We start from the raw sequence: 19,702 nt of genomic DNA, 5'->3' as shown, positions 1-19,702 counted from the left end.
TCAGAATTTAAGGAGAATGGATACATGGGATGGTGTAAATTAGGCAAAATAATAATAATAATTTTAATATATAATATACTAAAATTAGGTTAAGTATGAGGGTTAAGGGGAGTGGTAGGTTGAGGGAGGGAGGGGACATAGGGGAGCTCCTATCAAGGGGGTTAAGAAGAAATGAAATGCATTGAACATGATGAGGGCAGCAATTGTACAATTATGCTTGATCTATGGAACTAGGGATTATAATAATATCTGTAAGAGCTTGGATAAGATTGTCTGTAATAGTTAACAGAGCTTGGACAAGAATGACTTTTTTTCCTCAAAGTGACATCTCTGCTTGCTAACACTTCAGATGTCTTCTGCAATAGATTTACCCAATACAACGGGCCCTTTGATTTCCTGACTGTTACTTCCATGGTGGCATTGTGTTTTACAGGCTGAGCTGCTAAACTCACCAGCCACTGCACAGGAAAAAGATGAGGCTTGCTGCTCCCTAAAAAGACTTACAGCCTGGTAAACACACCGGGGCAATGCCACCCTGTCCTATACGGTCGCTATGAGCAGAGTGGGCTCAATGGCAGTGAGGTTGGCTTGAGCTTTGTGGATGGTGATTATGGATCAAGTAAAATGCAATCTTTCACAACTTCAGTATCTTCTCTGTTTATCATGATGTTGTTTACCTATCTGCTTGTTTTCTTTAGGTTGAGATGTAACAAAGACCGAAGACTTTTGTGTTCTATCTTCATCAGTAAGTGCTTCAAGTCTATGGTTAGCAAATAAGATTGTATCACGTGCGTATCACAGCAGGTTAATGAATTTGCTTTCACACGGTGAAAGGATACAATCTGAGGCACATCCTTCCTTAGTTTTGAACGTACAGTATCCCTCTGTTCCATTTTAACAACTGCTTTTTTTCTGCATACAGATTCCAAATAAGCACAATTAAGTTTTCTGGAAATCCTAGTCTTTACAATGCTGTCCACATTGTTATTATCCATATATTCAATGTTTTCATATAATTAATAAAGCACAGGTAAACATATTTTTTAGTATTCTCTGCTTTCAGTAAAGATCTATCTGACATCAGCAATAATACTACATAATATTAATAATCCTACATAATAAATCTTCATCTTCTGAACCTGGCCTGCTTCCTGTTAATGCCATGTGGACATACTGCTGGAGACTTTTTAAATTTTTCTCAGCAAAACTTTATATGAATTGATGCTGACATTGTTCAATAAATTTTCATTCTGAGAGATCACCTTTCCTTGAAATGGGCACAAATATAGATCTCCTCCTGCCTGTTGGACATGCAGCCGACTTCCAAATTTCTTGGCACAGAAAAGTGAGTTCCTGGTGTTATAACCACTTGCTTGAAAATGGGATCTTTGTTTGTTTGTTTCCAATATCTTGAGTATAGTTTGGATTTTTTTCTTTCAATAGCACCTGTGCTTGATCATATGTTGCCTCTTAAGTAGTTGAACATCAACCAAATATATTTTTAGTACAGTGACTCTGTGAGTTCTTCTGTTTCCTTTTGATGGTCTCTGAATTGTTCACTATTTTGCCCGTAGACTCTTTCGATGCTACAACTCGAGGCTTCAGTGCTTTCTTCAGTTCTTTCAGCTGGAGAAATGACAAGGCTGTTCTTCAGCTTTGGTTTTGCAATTCTAGGTTTCTGTCACTTTTTCATAATACTTTACTTTGTCTTCTCAAACTCTCCTTTGAAATTTTCTCCAGCTCTTTTATTTACTCATTTCTTCCATTCACATCAGCTGTTCTATGTTCAAAAGTAAGTTTTAGAGTTTCTTCTTACATCCAATCTGGTCTTTTCTTTCTTTCCTGTCTTTTTTACGATCCTTTGCTTTCTTAATATATGCTATCCATAACGTCATCCCACAATTCATCTGGCCGCCAGTCATTAGTGTTTTAATGTATCAAATCTATACTTGAAATGGTCTCTAACTGCGTGTGGGATATACTCAAGGTCCTATGTTGGCTCTTGTAGACTTGTTTTGATTGTCTTCAACTTTAACTTGAACTTACATATGAGCAAAGGATGGAATGTTTCACTGTAGCCTCCACTGTTCTGAGCTTCTCCACCAACTCTTTCAACAGATGCATTGGTTCAATTCCTATGTGTTCCATACAATAGGGTCCACATGTATCACAAACCTATGGTTCAAGTAGAGGCAGAAGTGGTGGTCTAGCGCATTAAAAAAAAAAGTGAGAAAATTGGCAGAGAGATTGATGCAGACACCACGGGCGGGGGAGCAGGGGAACCATGCTCCGTGGAAATCAAAATAATGCAGCCAATTTTCTCATACCTCCCATTGAAGAATATGTACAGAGCAAACTAGGTAATAATTGTAGGAAGAAAAAATGAAGTCCAGTAGACCACTACCTTTGCCTCAACTTGAATTTTGTTTAAAAATGTCTGCCCAGCAGTAAATCATAGCTGAAATGACGGTTAAAAAAAGAAGAAGTGCAATTGAAGTTCCTTTGTATCTCTCCCTGATCCCATTTCCTTCTCGCTTTTCCAGAGATAAACATTTTGCTGATGCATGTGTCTACCATTCCTATCATTGACTATTTAAACATCATCTACATGTGATTGCTTTCATAGAATTAAACTCCATAAGCCCACAGGCTGTATCTGGTATTATCCTCTGTGTACCATACAATAGTCAGCACGTGGAAATCACTTACTCTAAAGAAAAATTAATACATATTTAGTACAACTAATTAAGTAGAACCATACATTGTCACCATAGGGGGAAAAGAAACAAATTTCTTTCTCATTTATGAAACTCAACAATGTCTTACATCAAATTGATGTACATATTTAAAAACCTGGGTGTTAATTGAAAAAGCAGAATAAAATTTTAAATACTTCTTGCATCTATATAAGTTCCTGTCGATGTAAAAATTCTAATTTATTCTGATTTTTGTTTCACCACATAAGAAGTTATCTTTCTATATTCCCTAGACAGCAACAAATAACACCATGCATGAGGACTGATATAATTACATGCCAAAATAGACAGACCAGAACCCTCACACTCCAAACTCCCCTCTGTGGCTCCTTCATACCCCATATGTTGCCAATAAAACTGTTTGAATCATACCTATGTGAGACAGTTTTACTGACACAGTGTCAAGCCTTTTGATTCCTCACAAGATAAACCATGTAACCATTAGCAAATTGTAAACCCACTAAATTCACAGATACTCAGAGATTTATGTACCTAACTTTCTACTCCAGAAAGCTTGCTTTCAACACAAATATAGTAAATTATCTGTATATAATTCATTTAATAAAATATGAATGTTGAAATGTAATGATTACCAAATGCTAGACTACAGAAAGAAGGGAAAGAAGGAGGCAGACAATGACTTCCAGTAAGATGGCAGACTGGTTGTACAAGCCAACCAAATCCTTTGTAACAAAGACAAAAGAAACCAAATATGGCAGATGTGTGTAACTACTCTGGGACCCTGAGCTTCAAAGAAAAAGATAACACATTAGATCACACACCAACTAAAAGGGAAACCCAAAGAAACACAGCAACAAAGTGATTTATCAGGTGGCCTGTCACAGCATGGCCATTTTGAATTTTTGCAAGCAGCATTCGGATTGGTGATGTAACTTAATCCACTTTGCTCAGTAGGAGGGCACCAATGCCCATTCACACCAATACCTGTGACCAGAAAGATATAATCTTCCCCTTCTTCCCCATACTCTCTTAGGTAGATAGCCAAATGTGTGATCACCCCCTAACCCCACCTACCTATCAGCTGAAAACAACCACCCCTCTCACCCACCACAATGTCCCGCCCCACGCAGGCCCTGCACCACTTAAGGCTAGAGGTGTCCCATTAAGAACACCCTTAACTGGGAGACAGACACACTCTCTCATTTACTGCTACCCGAAGGTGCAGGGCCAATTCAGCAGCCTATTCCTACCGCCTTCTGGACCAGCAAGAACTCCTTCCAGCACTAGGCATGCCTCTAGCCTCCCTCTAAGCAGAGGAGAACTCTTTCCTAGACCAATCAGCCTGCTCCAGTTGCCCTCTGAACTAACAAGAACTCTCTCTGGGACCAAGGGTCCTATCCACCTTGGCCTCCTCACCCAGCACAGCATACCAAAAGATGCAGGGTGCCCTGTTCCTCCCAGTCTCTTCTGATTCGTCCTGAGTCCCCATTCCCACCCAAAGTTTCTCCTGTTTGTGGGATATTTTTTCCCTTTTGTTTGCCTTTCCCTTTCCTTTTATTTTTTTTTCCTTATTGACTTTTTTCTTGCTTTTCTTTTGTTTCTTCTTTTTAGTTCTCTCACAGTTTTTTATGTTTTCCTGCATTTGTTGATTTTTTTCGTGCTTCCTTTTCTTTTATTTAATTATTTTGTTTTTGCTATATATTTGCATACACACACTTACATATATATGTAGGTTTTTTTTTAACTTTTTAACTCCTTTTCTTGTCCTACGAAGAGGGAGATAGCAATCATGCTCACACTGTCAATCGACATTTTCACCTCTTGCAACCCCATCCACTGGGAAAGGACCACTACCCACTACTATACCACCTTAGCAATGATAAATAATGGCCAACATCAGCTCGATCCACCCTCTGCTCTACATGCACAGAGAACTATACACACTCGTATCATCTATCACACATATTGAGACACAGGTAGCAAGTGCTAAAATTCTGTCAAGCTTACAAAGTAACACATATACAAACTCTTCTAGCAGATATATCAAAGCAACAATAAAGTTTTAAAAAAATCTCTGAACAAAACACAGTTTTAAGAAATCAGTTTAATACAAAATAATGCCAGCAAACTGGTCTCCAAGACAACAAACAAGATCAGCTCACATAAGAAACAAAACAGAGTGGCCCAAACAAATGACCAAACTACAGAGCTAGAAAAGATTCCTGAGAAACTACTTGATAAGGAATTCCAAAGAATGATATCTTAAGTACCTTTAATAGATTGGCAGAAGTCTTAAGAACACCACAAATAAGAATCAAGGCAAACACTGAAAAAATTCTAAAGAATTCAAGAAAACACGACAAGGACAAGCTGAAAGTTTCAATAAAAATTTTGAAACCAACAAATAAAACTCAAAAGATTAATAATGTGATTTCAGAAAGATAATTTACTGGAAGAACAAAAGAGCAGAAGTAAATCAATGGAAGACAGGTCAAACAAGACTGAAGACATTTCTCAATACTAATCTGTTAGAGGTTAGGGTCCAAATCTTATTTGACCTACTGCTCCCTTCTCAAAGAAATAAAATAAAATTATATATAAAGCCCCTCTGGCAATTAAAAACGTTTGTACTATAGTCCATCATCTAGGATAAAATTTAGGTATCTGCTTTTGCCACTCCTCTAGGATCACACCAATGCCTCCTAGTAAGCAGTATCCCCACTTTGGGAAATACTGCATTGGAAATACAATCAGGAAACAGAACAAAACAACTACAAAAACAAGGAAAGCCCCAAAATAATGCGAGAGACTAGAAAGAAGAATAATTTATATGGGATTAAAATTCCAGAACAGGAAGAGACACCAAAAAAAAGCACAGAGGAAATTGCTGAAAAGTTATTAAAGGAAACTACCCTAATATCATGAAAGACAAGAAGATATACATTCAAGAAGCTCAACAAACCTCGAACAAAATAGAATGCAGAAGAAAATCACCAGCATATTACATAATCAGACTTGACAAAGAAGAATCCTGAAATCAAGAAGGTAATAGGATGACATATTTAAAACCTAAAAGAAGTAAATTTCCAACAAGAATTATATCCCCAGTCAAACTGACTCTTAAATATAACAACATAATTAGGGCATCTCCACAAAACCAAAAATTAATAGAATTTGTAAAAACCAAGCCAACTTTATAAAAAACAGTAAAGAAATTTCTTAGGGCAGAGAACAAACAGCAGCAGACAACACCTGATGTTAATACCTAAAACAACATCACCCAGAAGTTAAGCCAGATATATATAAGCATCCAAAGTAAAAGAAACCACAAGGCTAAAATAGGGAACCAGAGAAAGCAATTTGTAAACAGGAATAAGTACAAAGCAAAAAGAGGGAATGAACAGTTAGTTAAAGAACACCGAAATGAAGAAGTCAGGGTGATTTCAAGATAGAACACACTGTTTTAAACTTGGGAAGAAAATAATAAATTATACGTAACCTCAAAGGAAATTAATAAACCTCATCAAAACAAAAAGGGGGAAATCATATAAAGATTTACTAAACACTAAAACAACTACAAAGGATGAGATATCCAAAAAACCAAAATACTCAAAATTACATGTAACAGCAAAACCATAAAAAAACACATACTAAAATAAAAATAACAATGCTTATCAGTAATTACACTATATGTAAATGGGCTCAATGCATAGTCAAGGGACAGAGAGAAGCAGCTTGGATAAAAACATATGAACCATCGATAATTTTATGTAAGAAACATAACGATAGAAACAAAGATAAAAATGAAAGAAAGAAAAAACAAATAGCAGTTTAAAGACTGGCAATTTTAACTGCTTTTAAAATAAACTTTAAGACTGATACTAACACAAGAGACAAGAAAAGACATTATGTAATATAGGCCACTTGGGTAAAGAGAGACAACGAACTGTGTAGGACACGAAATAACAACAATAATACATAATTGATCAAGTATTCATAAGGGTAAGAGGATGAGGAAGGGAGGGGGTTAAAGAAGAGCTGATATCAAGGACTCAAGTAGAAAGAAAATGTTTTGGAAATGTTGACGGCAACATATAAACCAGTGTGCTTAATACAATTGAATGATGGAGTGTCATAAGATTGTAAGAGCCCCCCAATAAAGTGACTAATAAAAATAAAATTACATTAAAAAACAAAACAAATAAAGGTTACTTAATAAATATATGTACCCAATGAGAAAATCCTAAAGTACATAAATCAACTTTTAACATTAAAAACAGAAACAGACAACTCCACGATAATAGATGATACTTTAAGGGTTCATGAGGGCAAGAGGATAGCCGAGGGAGGGGGGAAAATGAAGAGCTGATACCAAGGGTTCAAGTAGAAAGAAAATGTTTTGAGAATGATGATGGTAACAAATCCACAAATGTGCTTGACACAATGGATGGATGTATGGATTGCGATGAATTGTATGAGTCCCCCCCAAAAATGATTTATTTTTTAAGTGTTGTATAAGCCTCAATAAAGTGATTTTTTTAAATTAAAAACTAATAGATGATAACTTAATATGATACTTTCAATCAAGGACACAACAATGAGAAAGAAGCTCAAACAAGACACAGATGATCTAAATAACACAACCAATCAAACTGACTTCATCAAGTGCACCAACCAACAATACAATATACATTCTTTTCTAGCTCACATGGAACATTCTCCACAACAGATCACAAGAGTCCACAATGTGAGCCTCAATAAATATTCAAATATCAAAATATTACAAAACACCTTCCCATACCACAGTGTTATCATATCAGAAATCAACAATAGGAGTAGCAAGGGAATAATTAAATACATAGAAATTGATTGAAAACCTACTTAAAATTGCTGGATAACAAAAGAAATAAAAACTGGGGAGTGGTAGAGAATCCTTGAATAGATTAGAATGAAAATACAACATGCCATATATCAAAAGTAATTCTGAGAACAATTTAATTAAAGCAAAAACACACATTTCAAAAAAAGAGAACCAAAATTAACACCAAACCCAAATATCTCCAGCGACTAGAAAAAAAGCAGCAAAATACACCAGCAATGGACCAGAAGAAAACAAATAAAGATTGGAGAAGAAGTAAATGAAACAGACAAAGGATAGAAGGAATCAACAGGACTACGATGACTTAGACTTGACCAGAATTGGTAGGTAGGTCAACTGAAAGATTTGCTGTTTCGACCTACCAAGACCTCTCCGGACAATGGTTCCACAGAGGTTACAGTCTTGGAAATCAGTTCTATTCTGCCTGTTAGGGTTCATAGGTACGAGTTGGAATAAACTTGGAGAGACTCAGAGATGTATGTGTGTTTTGAGCTGTGGATGGCAGCGTATGCGGAAGAGCAGGTGTTACGCGAGTGCCAGTACAAATCTTTCCTACGCCAGTCTGCAAGGGAAGGACAGGACTCTCGGGGCTCAAAAGGCAGCACCACCAGGAAAAGAGGGAAATATACTCAGACAGACATTCTTCAGTAGTCCAAAAGCTTGGTCTTCTAGGCGAGTAAAGTCATGATCAAGTCTAGAACTCATAACAATTCTAGAATGTAGTAATTGTTTCTGTAGGGATAAATATCATACAAGGATGTAACTTATTTGTCAAAATAGGAATTACTGCAAATGAGAAATGACTGCATTTCAACTCAGAATTCTAGGGCTGAGAGAGATCTGGGGTCACCTCAAGCATCAAATGCAAGATTCCCTCCAATTAATTGTATTATATGCCTACTCTGGGCTATATAGTCTCATTTAATGCCCACGAGAGCTCCCTTACTAGGGAGTGTTCATTTTCTTTTTCTACTGATAAGACGAGCCTAAGCAACTGGCCCGAAGTGCATAGCTAGGGACTGTTGGAGTAATGACAGATCAAGATCTGTCTGACTCTAAAGCCTTGGCTCTTTCTCCATCACATTTCTCTTACGGACTGTGACAGTTGTAGTGCTCAGCAGGCAAGGGCTAATTAAATTATCCACCGTGATGGGATCATCACAGAGCCATGGAAGCAATTCCTGAAAAGTGCCACCTAGGCCATTAATATAGTGTGCCCTGTAGATTCAAGTGTGATGTTCAAATACAGAAATAACGAGATGATGATTATAATGATGATAGCATCCAGCTAGCATTTACTGAGTGCCTATTATGTTTAAAGTGTTTCATATACATTACTTCGTTTAATCCTCTGAACATCCCAGTAAGAAATGCACAGTAGGCTTTTCCCTAATTTACAACACGGACGAAAATGAGATGCAGAGAGATTAAGAACAATGCCAAAGATTACAAAGAAAGTCAAGTTCAGAATCAGAATTTGAATCCAGGTCTCAAAGCGTGTGGGCGGGGACCACACGGTACATTTTCCGTCACTGCTTTAGCTTGACAGTTGATAAATCACTGCTTTCGCTTTGAAAGTAGGGACCCCAGATGCACACGTACAAGGCTATGTAAATTTAAAAGTCTAACGACTGCGGATGCAGAGTGTCACGGCATGAAGGGAAAAATTATAATACACAGTCGAGTCTGAAGGTGACTGTATTTCCCAGGAGGAGTAAGCCTACCCCACCCTGCACTTCACCCCATCAAAAGGAAAAGCAGCAGCACCACAGACACTGCGAGGATTTACATACATACACCATGTGGTCCTCCTGGCGGAACCGCAAGACAGCAAGGAAATGCTGCTGCTCCACAGCCATGGTCGACCAGCGTCACATCACTGAGCCCTTGCAGAAAGCCACTCCTCCGCCTTCCCTGCAGAGGCGGCCTCCAAAAGCCTGAAAATCCGCAAACCTATCAACACCCAAATCAGAGTGATACTAGGTGCTCTGACCCCATTATTAATAATCCCAAACTCCTGTTTGTCCACTCGGCTCAGAGACCAGGTAGTAACTCGGGCACGTAAGAAAGTGGCAATGGTTTGGCAGAGTCAAAGTGAGGGGGGGGGAGACTGCTCCAGGTAAGCAAATGGTCCCCAGTGACTCTGGAAGACTTTGAAGTTTACCCATGCAAAGCGTTACATGCAATTGTTGGCAGTTGTTAGGAGATAGCGAGGACTACAATTTGAAGATACTATGAATTGCATAATGTCAGCTCAGCACCAAGAGAAACACTGCCTACCTGGGAAGGGGGTAGGAGCGTGAGGAGGGGAGAAAGGGGACAAAGAACACTTTTCACTAAAAAGAGGACAATGTTTCAGTAGAAGAACATTAGCATGAAAACAATACTAATGAGAAAGAAGATTATTCCCAGATGATACTGAGCTACAAAGATCGTGAGAGGCGAGACAGGATGTCCATAATAATGGAGTCACTGTTCTGTTTTGTTTACTAACAAAGGAAGAAGCTTTATTATTTACTATCATTACGACAGATCTTCCCACACGGGAAAATAGCCGCTTCTGGATTTAACTCAAAATAAGATTCAAAACAACATATATTAAACGAGATAGAAAACCCAATTTTATAAAGCAGAGACATCATCTAAAATCACAAACTGACAAAGTTAACCATTAGCAGAGACACACCTTTCATAAAATGAAAGTGAGCAAGTGTTGCTAGGTTTTTGTTTATTTCCATTGAAGTGACATCAGAGCCCTTAAAGGCTATCAAGACACCAAATCAAAAATGAACAGAAAGAGCGAGTAAAAAGGCTTCAAGGGGAAAAAAATTAGTATGCATTACATTGAGTATTAAAATGTCTACACCAAAGAAAACCTCATTTAAAAAATGATAAGATAGAGCTCTAAATACAGACTTGTACATATGTAAATATATTTATGTATGATTATGGGGAAATAGATCTACATGCATATATTTATAGGTTTCGTATTAAGGCAGAAGATGGACATTGGACCTCCACTCAAGTACTTCCTCAATGCAAAAACACTTTGTTCTATTAAATTGGCATTCCATGATGCACACGACATGATCGCTGAAGACAAATGTGTGCATAAGCAAATGTGGTGAAGACAGCTGATGGTGCCTGGCTATCAAAAGATATCGTGTCTGGGGTCTTAAAGGCTTGAAGATAAACAAGCAGCCTCCTAGCTGAGAAGCAAGAAAACCCACATGGAAGAAGCACACCAGCCTGTGTGACCATGAGGTGTCGAAGGGATGAAGGACCGGGCATCAAAGAACAAAAAATCGTATCATGGTAAATGAGGTGGAGTGCACAGTGGGGACCCAAAGCCCATCTGTAGGTAATGGGACATCCCCTTACAGAAGAGTTGCAGGGGGAGATGGGCCACTCAAGGTGCAGTATAGCAACGATGCAACATACAACTTTCCTCTAATTCTTAAATGCTTCCTCCCCACCACTATCATGATCCCAATTCTACCTTACAAATCCAGCTACACCAAAGGATGTACACTGGTACAGATAGGAACTGGAAACACAGGGAATCCAAGATAGATGAGCCCTTCAGGACCAGTAGTGAGAGTGGCATTACCGGAAGGTGGAGGGAAAATGGGGTAGAAAGGGGAAATCGATTATAAGGATCTACATATAACCTCCTCCCTGGGTGACGGACAACAGAAAAATGGGTGAAGGGAGGGAGACATCAGACAGTGTAAGACATGACAAAATAATAATAATTTATAAATTATCAAGGGTTCATGAGGGAGGGGAGAACAGAAAGAGGGGGGGAATGAGGGGCTGACACCAAGAGCTTAAGTGGAAAGCAAATGTTTTGAGAATGATGAGGGTAACGAATGTACAAATGTGCTTGACACAATGGATGGATGTATGGATTGTGATAAGAGTTGTATGAGCCCCCAATAAAATGATTTTTTTAAATGATAAGATGTTCTAATTAAGGTATGTCTAGAAGAAGGTGTTTCTTTCACATATCACTAGTAAAGGAATAATAGAAGATATTTTAATGAAACTTTTATTATGTATTAGGTGGGGGGTGATTTACATTTTAGACCATCATCAAAGCATTCCACAGTTCAAGCTCATCAGTATTTCTCACCTCATGTTCTATCCCACCCACTCATCCCCATCCCATGTCTCTTCTCCCACTTTTTAAGTTTTATTGGCATATACTTCACATATCATCCAATTTAATCATTCAGTCATATTACTAAGAAGAGTTGCACCATCCTCACCATAATCATTGAGCAAGCATCACCATAACCCATTTCAGAACATTTTCTTCTCGTATTCATTATTGTTGGCTCACCATTTCCCCCCAAGCCTCCCCAGCCAGTTCCTTAGAAATAACTGTGCAAATCAGTAAGACAAAGACAAACAAGTCAAAAGAAAAATAAAGAAGAGATATGCACATATAATTCACAAAGGATGAAACAATAACCAATGTACACATAAAAAGATGCTCAGCTCCATTAAGGAGCTAAACATGCAAGTACACGACCCAGCTTGTTTTGTTTTGTTTTGTTTTAAACATCTAACAAAATCAATGTTGCCTGGAAGAAAATGAAGCAAGAACTCTCAGAGATATCCAGTGGGACAATACATTGGTAAAACTACTTTTTGTGAGCAAGCTGGCAATAAGTACAAAACTGGAGATTCCATCCTCCAGAGACCAGTAATTCCTCCCATTATAGCTCTTCAGACACAAGGAGTACAAAGTACTTGCAGAAAACTATTCATAGCAGTGCTTTTTGTTAGAGAAAAAAAAGAAAATGGATAAACAGACAAAGGAAAAATAAAGGTAAAACTGAATACAGCACAGTCCTAATGTTACTGAACTATAGTAGTGTCTCAAATATTCAGAACCATGGGGTGGGGGCAGTGTTAAAACATTGATTGTTCAAGCCAACTTCCAGTTTCTATTTAGTAGGTCTGTGGTGAGCCCTGAGACACAGCCAGCTTCAAGGTGGGAAAATGTGCTCAGAAAAGCTGAACTCTGAGGCTTACTGCTTCATGTGTGCCATCTTGAAATTAGTGCTTTTAAAAAAAGAAGCCCCATATTTTATTTTACAGTGGGCCATGTTATTTTTTTTTTGCGACCACCATGTTATTTTTTTATAGCTGATCCTAGTCTGAGAATTTTTGTTTCTAACATGTTTCTGTTTGAGACTGCTGGCCTGAGACCACATTCTGAGAGTCACTAAACTACAGCAACCTATAAGCCTTAAAAGCATAATATTGGCAAAAAAGGAGCAAGTTATAGAAAAGAAGGTAGAAATACCATTTACGTAAAACATTTTATTATAAATATATGTTTATTAAATAAAGGTACAAAAATAGCTATGAGAACATACACACCAAATGTAGAATACTGGTTACCTCCCAGGCAGAAGCAGGGGCATATGATCAAGAATCCGCAGGATAAGGAACTGCTTCAATGCTGTACGTTTCTACGACTGCTGGTAAAATGTGTCCAATCCTTGATAAAAGAAAATTATGCAATAAATAGTTAGAAAAACGGGAAAATACTTGTAATAAACATGAACATATTCCGTCATCATGTATAGAATCAAAATAAAAATAATAATACAACAAACATTCAAGCCCACACATTTAGAATAAGTACTAAAACTAAACCAGATCTGCTGGTGAGTCAATCCCAACTCATAGTGATCCCATAGGACAGTGCAGACCCACCCACAGTGTCCAACACTGTCATCTTTCCAGGAGAGGACTGTCACATTTGTCTCCGAGGGAGAAGCTGTTGGGTTCAAACGTTCCCATTTCAGGTTAGTAGCTAGCGCCTGTAGTCAGTGCCACTATTGCTACTCTGAGTAAGTGAAAACATTATAAATGATACATACTTATTTTACCTATCAAGACGGTCCCATTAAAAGGAAGAAGAGGAGCGTGGGAGGATGGGGAAGGAGGAGGAAGAGGAGGAGGCGTAGAAGAAGAAGAATCATGGAAACAATGTGACACATTACTTACAAGGGCTTACAAATATTCACACCCTTTGATCCAGTAATTTTCTTTCTAGGTCTAGGAATGTATCCTACAGAAGTCATCAAAATAATGACAATAATCATTTGTGCAGATATATCCATCACCACACTATTACACAAAAATAATCACAAATCACCATACATCTATATGGCAGACATCTTAATGACATGTAGGAAATGGTGATTATATTAAGTGAAAAGGAAGCTATACAATATTACATATAGTATGATGTACACTCTAAAAATCAAAATTTCAAAGAAAAATATTGAAAACAACTATAAGAAAATATCAATAGTTTGGCTCTAGCTCATGAGATCATGGCTGTCTTGTTTTCTCCTTGATTTCTTTTCTGTAACATATGTTATTTTTACATTCAGCGAAAGAAGAAGAATAGCAGTTTCCATTAAATATAAACCACTGCAAACTAAGAGCTAAAGCCATCAATAAAAATGCCTTAACAAGGGATAAGTTATTTTAATAAATATATCAAGAACTCTTCCAAAACCCAACTCACTGTCATTAAATCAATTCCGACTCATAGTGACCCTATAAGACAGGGTAAAACTGGGCTTGTGGGTTTGGGACACTGTAACACTTTATGCTAGTAGAAAAGAAAGCCTGCCTTTCTCCTGCGGAATGGCTAGGAGACTTCAAACTGCTGACCTTCTGGTCAGCAACCCAATGGGTAGCCACTACAACACTAGGGCTCCTTTAATAACTCTTTGAAACCTTTACTTCAGTAAAACAGTCACCTGTAGCTGGAAAGGGATCACATGTTCTCCAAAATGGAAATATTAACCTTCTAGTGTCTTTCTTAGGTTTCCCTAACTTCTAGTTCCTTTGAGTTGTAAATTATATTTTTCCTAGTTTCATGACATCGCATCAGTTTCTTAAACTTAATATCCTAAACTACACAATTTCACCAAGGACAATATATGAGATCCAAAAGGCTCCCAATGGCTTGGCTCTTCCATGTACATGCAGTATGTCTATACAGACCAACTCCATAAGGAAGGTGTCATTACCTTGACTTATAGATGAGTCAAGCTCAGGATGGTTAAGTAACAATATCACAATGCTGGAGTTGTAGAACTGGGGCTTGAATTCTCGCCAATTCAAATGCAGTGCATCATACCACCTTTCTATCCAACCTGCGTAACACAGAATGCTAGGTTTCACCAGATTAACCTAGACCAAACCCTGCCCACTATAGACAAACGAGGACCGTTAAAAATACACACGTACATAAATACACATACAACCATAATGAAAGTCTAACTGAAGGAAAGTCTAATCATTACAGGGAAGCATTTAAATCTCTATCCTTGTCTATTCTTGACAATGTACTATAAAACTATGAAACATTTTGATCCCATATTCTGAACCCATTAATTTGAGGACAAAGATAGAATACAGGTAACCTGTTATGGGAAGACTATTTTCCAAAAGCACAGCAGTAATATTTTCAGTAATGTTTCCCTGACGGAAACTTGTCATTCCCCCAGCCCTCTGGTTCAAACTGGGTAAACCGTGGTAGTCCACATAGGAACAAAGTTCCCTGGAAGTGATGATGAGGCACTTCCAGAAGGCGGCCTTGGAGGCATGGAGCTTGTGCTCTTACCCTCACCAAGCCCTCTCTCTCTCTCTCTCTCTCTCTCTCTCTCTCTCTCTCTCTCTCTCTCTCTCTCTCTCTCTCTCTCTCTCTCTCCTTTCTCCCTCCCCCTACTCCCTGTCTACTTCTCTGTGTTCTATATTCAGTCTTCCCTCTTGTCACAGAGAACCCAGCCAGCCACTTACAGCAAGGAAACCTAGACTACACAGAAAGGCCACATGAAAGTCAGCCCAAAGGCTGCATGTCTCAGGTCAAAGCTAGCATCAACCACCGGGGTGTGTAAGTAAGTCTTCAAGTGATTCCAGTCTCCACATTTGAACCACCACAGCTGATACAAAGATAAACTGTGCCTAATGAACTGCAAACTCCAGAGCAAAGCACTCGGTCATTCTTATAGGCCAGCAAGTTTTGAAGTGGCTAGTAAAGGAGCCATACCTCACTCATTCATTGCCATCAAGTTGTTCCAACTCACAGAGCCCCTAAAGGGCAGTGGAGAGCTGCTCCTTAGGGTTTCTGAGGCTGCTAATTTTGATGGGATCAGAAAGCCTCACCTTTCTCCTGTAGAGCAGTTGGTGGGTTTGAACTGCTTATCTTGCAGTTAGCAGGGGTGGTGGTGGTGGTGGTGGTGGTGGTGGTGGTGGTGGTGGTGGTGGTGGTGGTGGTGGTGGTGGTGGTGGTGTGTGTGTGTGTGTGTGTGTGTGTGTGTGTGTGTGTGTGTGTAGAGAGAGAGAGAGTGTGTGTGTGAGAGAGAGAGAGACGGAGCATTAATTGTAAGCAGCTGAACATAGCCATAGCCACAGCCACAACACTTTCCCTGCCTCTTGGTTCATTTCAGAACTCAGTAAGACACCTAAGATTATCTGTTTTTATCTATAGGACATCAAGGAAAATAAATTCTAATCATCAGGGTAAGGAAATGTGTGGTTATATTATCCTAAACAGTGAGATATCACAGTGAAATTTAACTTTTTTACTGAAGGTACTGTTGAATTTAGTGTTCCATCCCTGGCAGTGAAAGCATCCTTGAGGTTTGAGAAAGCCTTTTTCTTATCTGCTTCCCTCACTGACGGTCCCTTCAGTCCCTTACCCAGAAGATTAAGAAGAATCATGCAGGATAAAACAAATGATTTTTAGATTTTCAACAGGGACATTCACTAAGTTCCTAACACAAACTTATTTTAGCTATAAAAATAAAAAAACAACTAAAAGACACAAGAGTAGCTTTTGGCAGTTAAGTATTCTGTGTTTTCATTTTATTCTATCACCTTCTATTTCTTTAAAGCAGCCACGGCATTCCTATAACATAAAATTCATCCTTTTGAAAACTATAGTCAGTTGTGTACTCATTGCCACTCTCCAAGTTTAAAACATGTTCATTAGGCAAAAAATGAATGCTTTACCCATTAGTAGTCATGCCCATTCCCCCTTTACCCCATCCCTTAGCCGACGCTAATCTACTTCATATGTCTATGGGTCTGTTTATTCTGGACATTTCATTAAAAATGGACTAACAGAATATGTAATCTTTTATCTATCTTCTTTCATTTAGGATAATGTTTTCAGTGTTCACCTTTTTAGTAATACAAGGGGGTACCACCACCACCCCCCTCCAAAAAGAAAGATATAATGTGAAGGAGATAGTGCATTTGGAGTTCGTTCCACCAGGTCAGACTGTTGATCAAACTTTCTATTAAGAGGTTCTGAAATGATTGTATAAAAGTATGCAACAAAAAAGGTCTGATTTGTGGCAAACTGGAGAATGGTTTTGCCACCATGACAATTCACCTGCTCATGCAATCAGCCTAGTGTGGGGAAAATGAGGAGCTGATGCCAGGCGCTTAAGTGGAGAGCAAATGTTTTGAGAATGATGGGGGCAACGAATGTACAAATGTGCTTTACACAATTGATGTATGGATGGATTGTGATAAGAGTTGTATGAGTCCCTAATAAAACAATTAAAAAAAAAAAAACAGCATGCCTCTCTTCCCCTCAAGCACCTCACTCACCTGACCTCACTCTGTGCGACTTCTTTTTGTTTCCATGAAGAAGGACATGAAAAGACAGTGGTTTAATGACTAGAAGAGTTGAATAAAAAAACAAAGAAGGTGCTGTCAGCCATCCAAACAGATGAGTTTGAAAAATGTTTCCACAAATGGAATCCCAGATGTGACAAAGGTACTAAGTGTAATGGCACATATTTTGAACGTGTTAAGGTTGTTTGTTTGGGTTGGTTTTGTTGTTTTTTTTTAATTACATAGCTTTGTGGGAAAAATTCCAGTTTGGGGCAGTGCCCCCATGTATATCGATATTTAACTCTTTTTTATTGCTGAGTATTATCCCATTGCATGGATACTTTGACATGAACTAAGTACTCACAATATATGACATGCATGTTAGCAAATAATCTTGTGTACATATAATCAAGGAAAATACAGGAATCAAATGATGCATGGGCAATTTTCCTGCTTCTCTTTGCCCCCCAAGCACCATTCCCCCACCCAAACACCCAAAAAAAACTTCTTTAAAATATTAAAAACCAAATACATCACTTTAAAGTCTCGGATGTACCTTGCCCTAGCCATGGCAATTTCAATGGCCTCATAGGCACGGGGAATCTTCACAGTGAATAAGACAGAGGAATGGATACATTTGAATTGTGGTACTGATGAAGAATATAAAAAGTACCATGGATTTCCAGAAAAAAAACAAACTTTCTTGGAAGATGTACAGCCAGATCCTGTCTTGGAAGATATATAACTAGAATGCTCCTTAGAAGTGAGGGCAGATAAACATCTCATGTATTTTGGACATGTTATCAGGAGAAAGCAGTGCCTAGAACAGGTCATTACCCTTGGCAAAATGGAGGATCCATGAAAATGACAAATACCCTCTACAAGTTTTGGTATATTATACAATGTTTTGCTCTGTTGTATATAGGGTCATTGTGAGTCAGAACTAACTTGATGACACCCAACAGCTTTTCTGAAGTTATGACCATGATCTTTACTATCCCTTATGGCCTTTTTGTGTCAAGCCGATTCTAACTCATTGTGACCGCAGGTGGCAGAGTAGACCTGTCCCATAAGGTTTTCTAGGCTGTCATCTGTAGGGGAGCATATTGATAGGTCATTTGTCTTGTGGAGCTGTTGGTGGGCTTGAACCACTGACTTTTAGTCTATCAGAAAAGTGCTCAACACCAGGGCTCCTTACTAAGACTTTACTGGGAGGTTAAAGTACCAATAGATTTAAAATAGGTAGGAGCAAAGACTTAACCTTCACTTTGCTACCCCCCAAAATATTGTGCTAATGAAAACCATATCCTAAACATATATATTTCTGCTCATATTCACAGAATTTAGATCAGATTGTCAGCCTGATTTATTTTACTATCAAGAAACATAGTTATAAACTAGCAATTTGATCATGAACATGGGGGACCCAATGGCAGAATTCTTGCCTTTCGTGCAAGAAACCTGGGTTTGAATTCTTTGTCAGTGTACTTAACATCTCCCTTGAACTGTTTTAAAGGGTTTAAATTGAACCCAGTGTTTCTGTTCGATTTTACTCTGACAGACTTCATACAAACCCTATCACTGAAATATTTTCCAGATGCAAAAATTATGTCACATTTGGATGAAAATTGAGAATTTGCAACTGCTTTCCAGTCAGTTGCTTAGTAATTGCATATGAAACTATAGAAAAAGTTAATTAAATCAAAAAGGTCAATAAGCATACTGGCCTAAACCCCGGACAAGCTTACGTACAGAGTGCACAGCGGAGGACAGAGTATATGTGGCTGATGTGCAGTGTGACAGCATTCCTCTGTGCCTCTACACACAAATCTGTGGTTTCCCTCATGATTTCACTCTGCATTCTGTATGCATTGAAATACTTTGTGGAAATGCTGTACTCTAGAGACTGGTAATTGATGATAGCTTTCTGCAAATATCTCTGGTGGTGTAAGCCATGATATTCTATCTTCCAAGAGGAGTTTCTTGGCTTCCTTGCTTAGTCCTGCCCCCTGAAGAGATGTAATACAAACCTTTAAGTTGAGACTTTATTTCAACAAGGTATATATAACTTGGCTCAAAGTGTAGAGATTCAAGCAGCCTTGAAAGGCTTGGCTTCCCACAAGACCAACCTGGAGTCATAGGAGCAGTAGGCCATGGCTCAGTTAATTCAAAAAGGATAGTTGTAGAAAATTACCATATCAGTTACATGGCATAATCATTAGACCCTTTAATTTTCTGTGAAGATAGCCCAAGACACTTTGAAGATCCTCAGTTACCATGCTATAGGTTATACTTTCCTAATATGTTCAACAACCACTGATCCAAGAAGTCAAGAAATATGCTGACTATCCATTTAACTCTATCCTTTTTAGAAAAAAAAATAGGAGAAACAGGCAGAAAATCTGAGTTTTATTATTCCATGTTCCCATCTCTTAGAAGT

The 19,702-nt window shown here is 38.3% G+C and overlaps 1 protein-coding gene across 11 annotated transcripts in view; it reads right to left on the bottom strand.

The window, feature by feature from the left end:
- QTMAN (queuosine-tRNA mannosyltransferase) overlaps positions 1-19,702 on the bottom strand; it is a 459,649-nt gene that overhangs the window by 372,861 nt on the left and 67,086 nt on the right. For 10 of the 11 annotated variants that reach the window (XM_075529859.1, XM_075529861.1, XM_075529854.1 and 7 more), the window contains exon 2: positions 12,991-13,111. The gene's annotated coding sequence lies outside the window, so the exon portion shown is untranslated. Of the gene's footprint in view, positions 1-12,990; positions 13,112-14,663; positions 14,790-19,702 lie in introns of all 11 variants that reach the window. The other variant, XM_075529855.1, reaches the window with a different exon arrangement.

The sequence above is a fragment of the Tenrec ecaudatus genome, chromosome 13, assembly GCF_050624435.1.
Source record: "Tenrec ecaudatus isolate mTenEca1 chromosome 13, mTenEca1.hap1, whole genome shotgun sequence".
In the NCBI taxonomy this organism is placed as follows: domain Eukaryota; kingdom Metazoa; phylum Chordata; class Mammalia; order Afrosoricida; family Tenrecidae; genus Tenrec; species Tenrec ecaudatus.
Note: the sequence above shows the minus strand (reverse complement) of the source record. Positions and strands in the feature narration are given on the sequence as shown.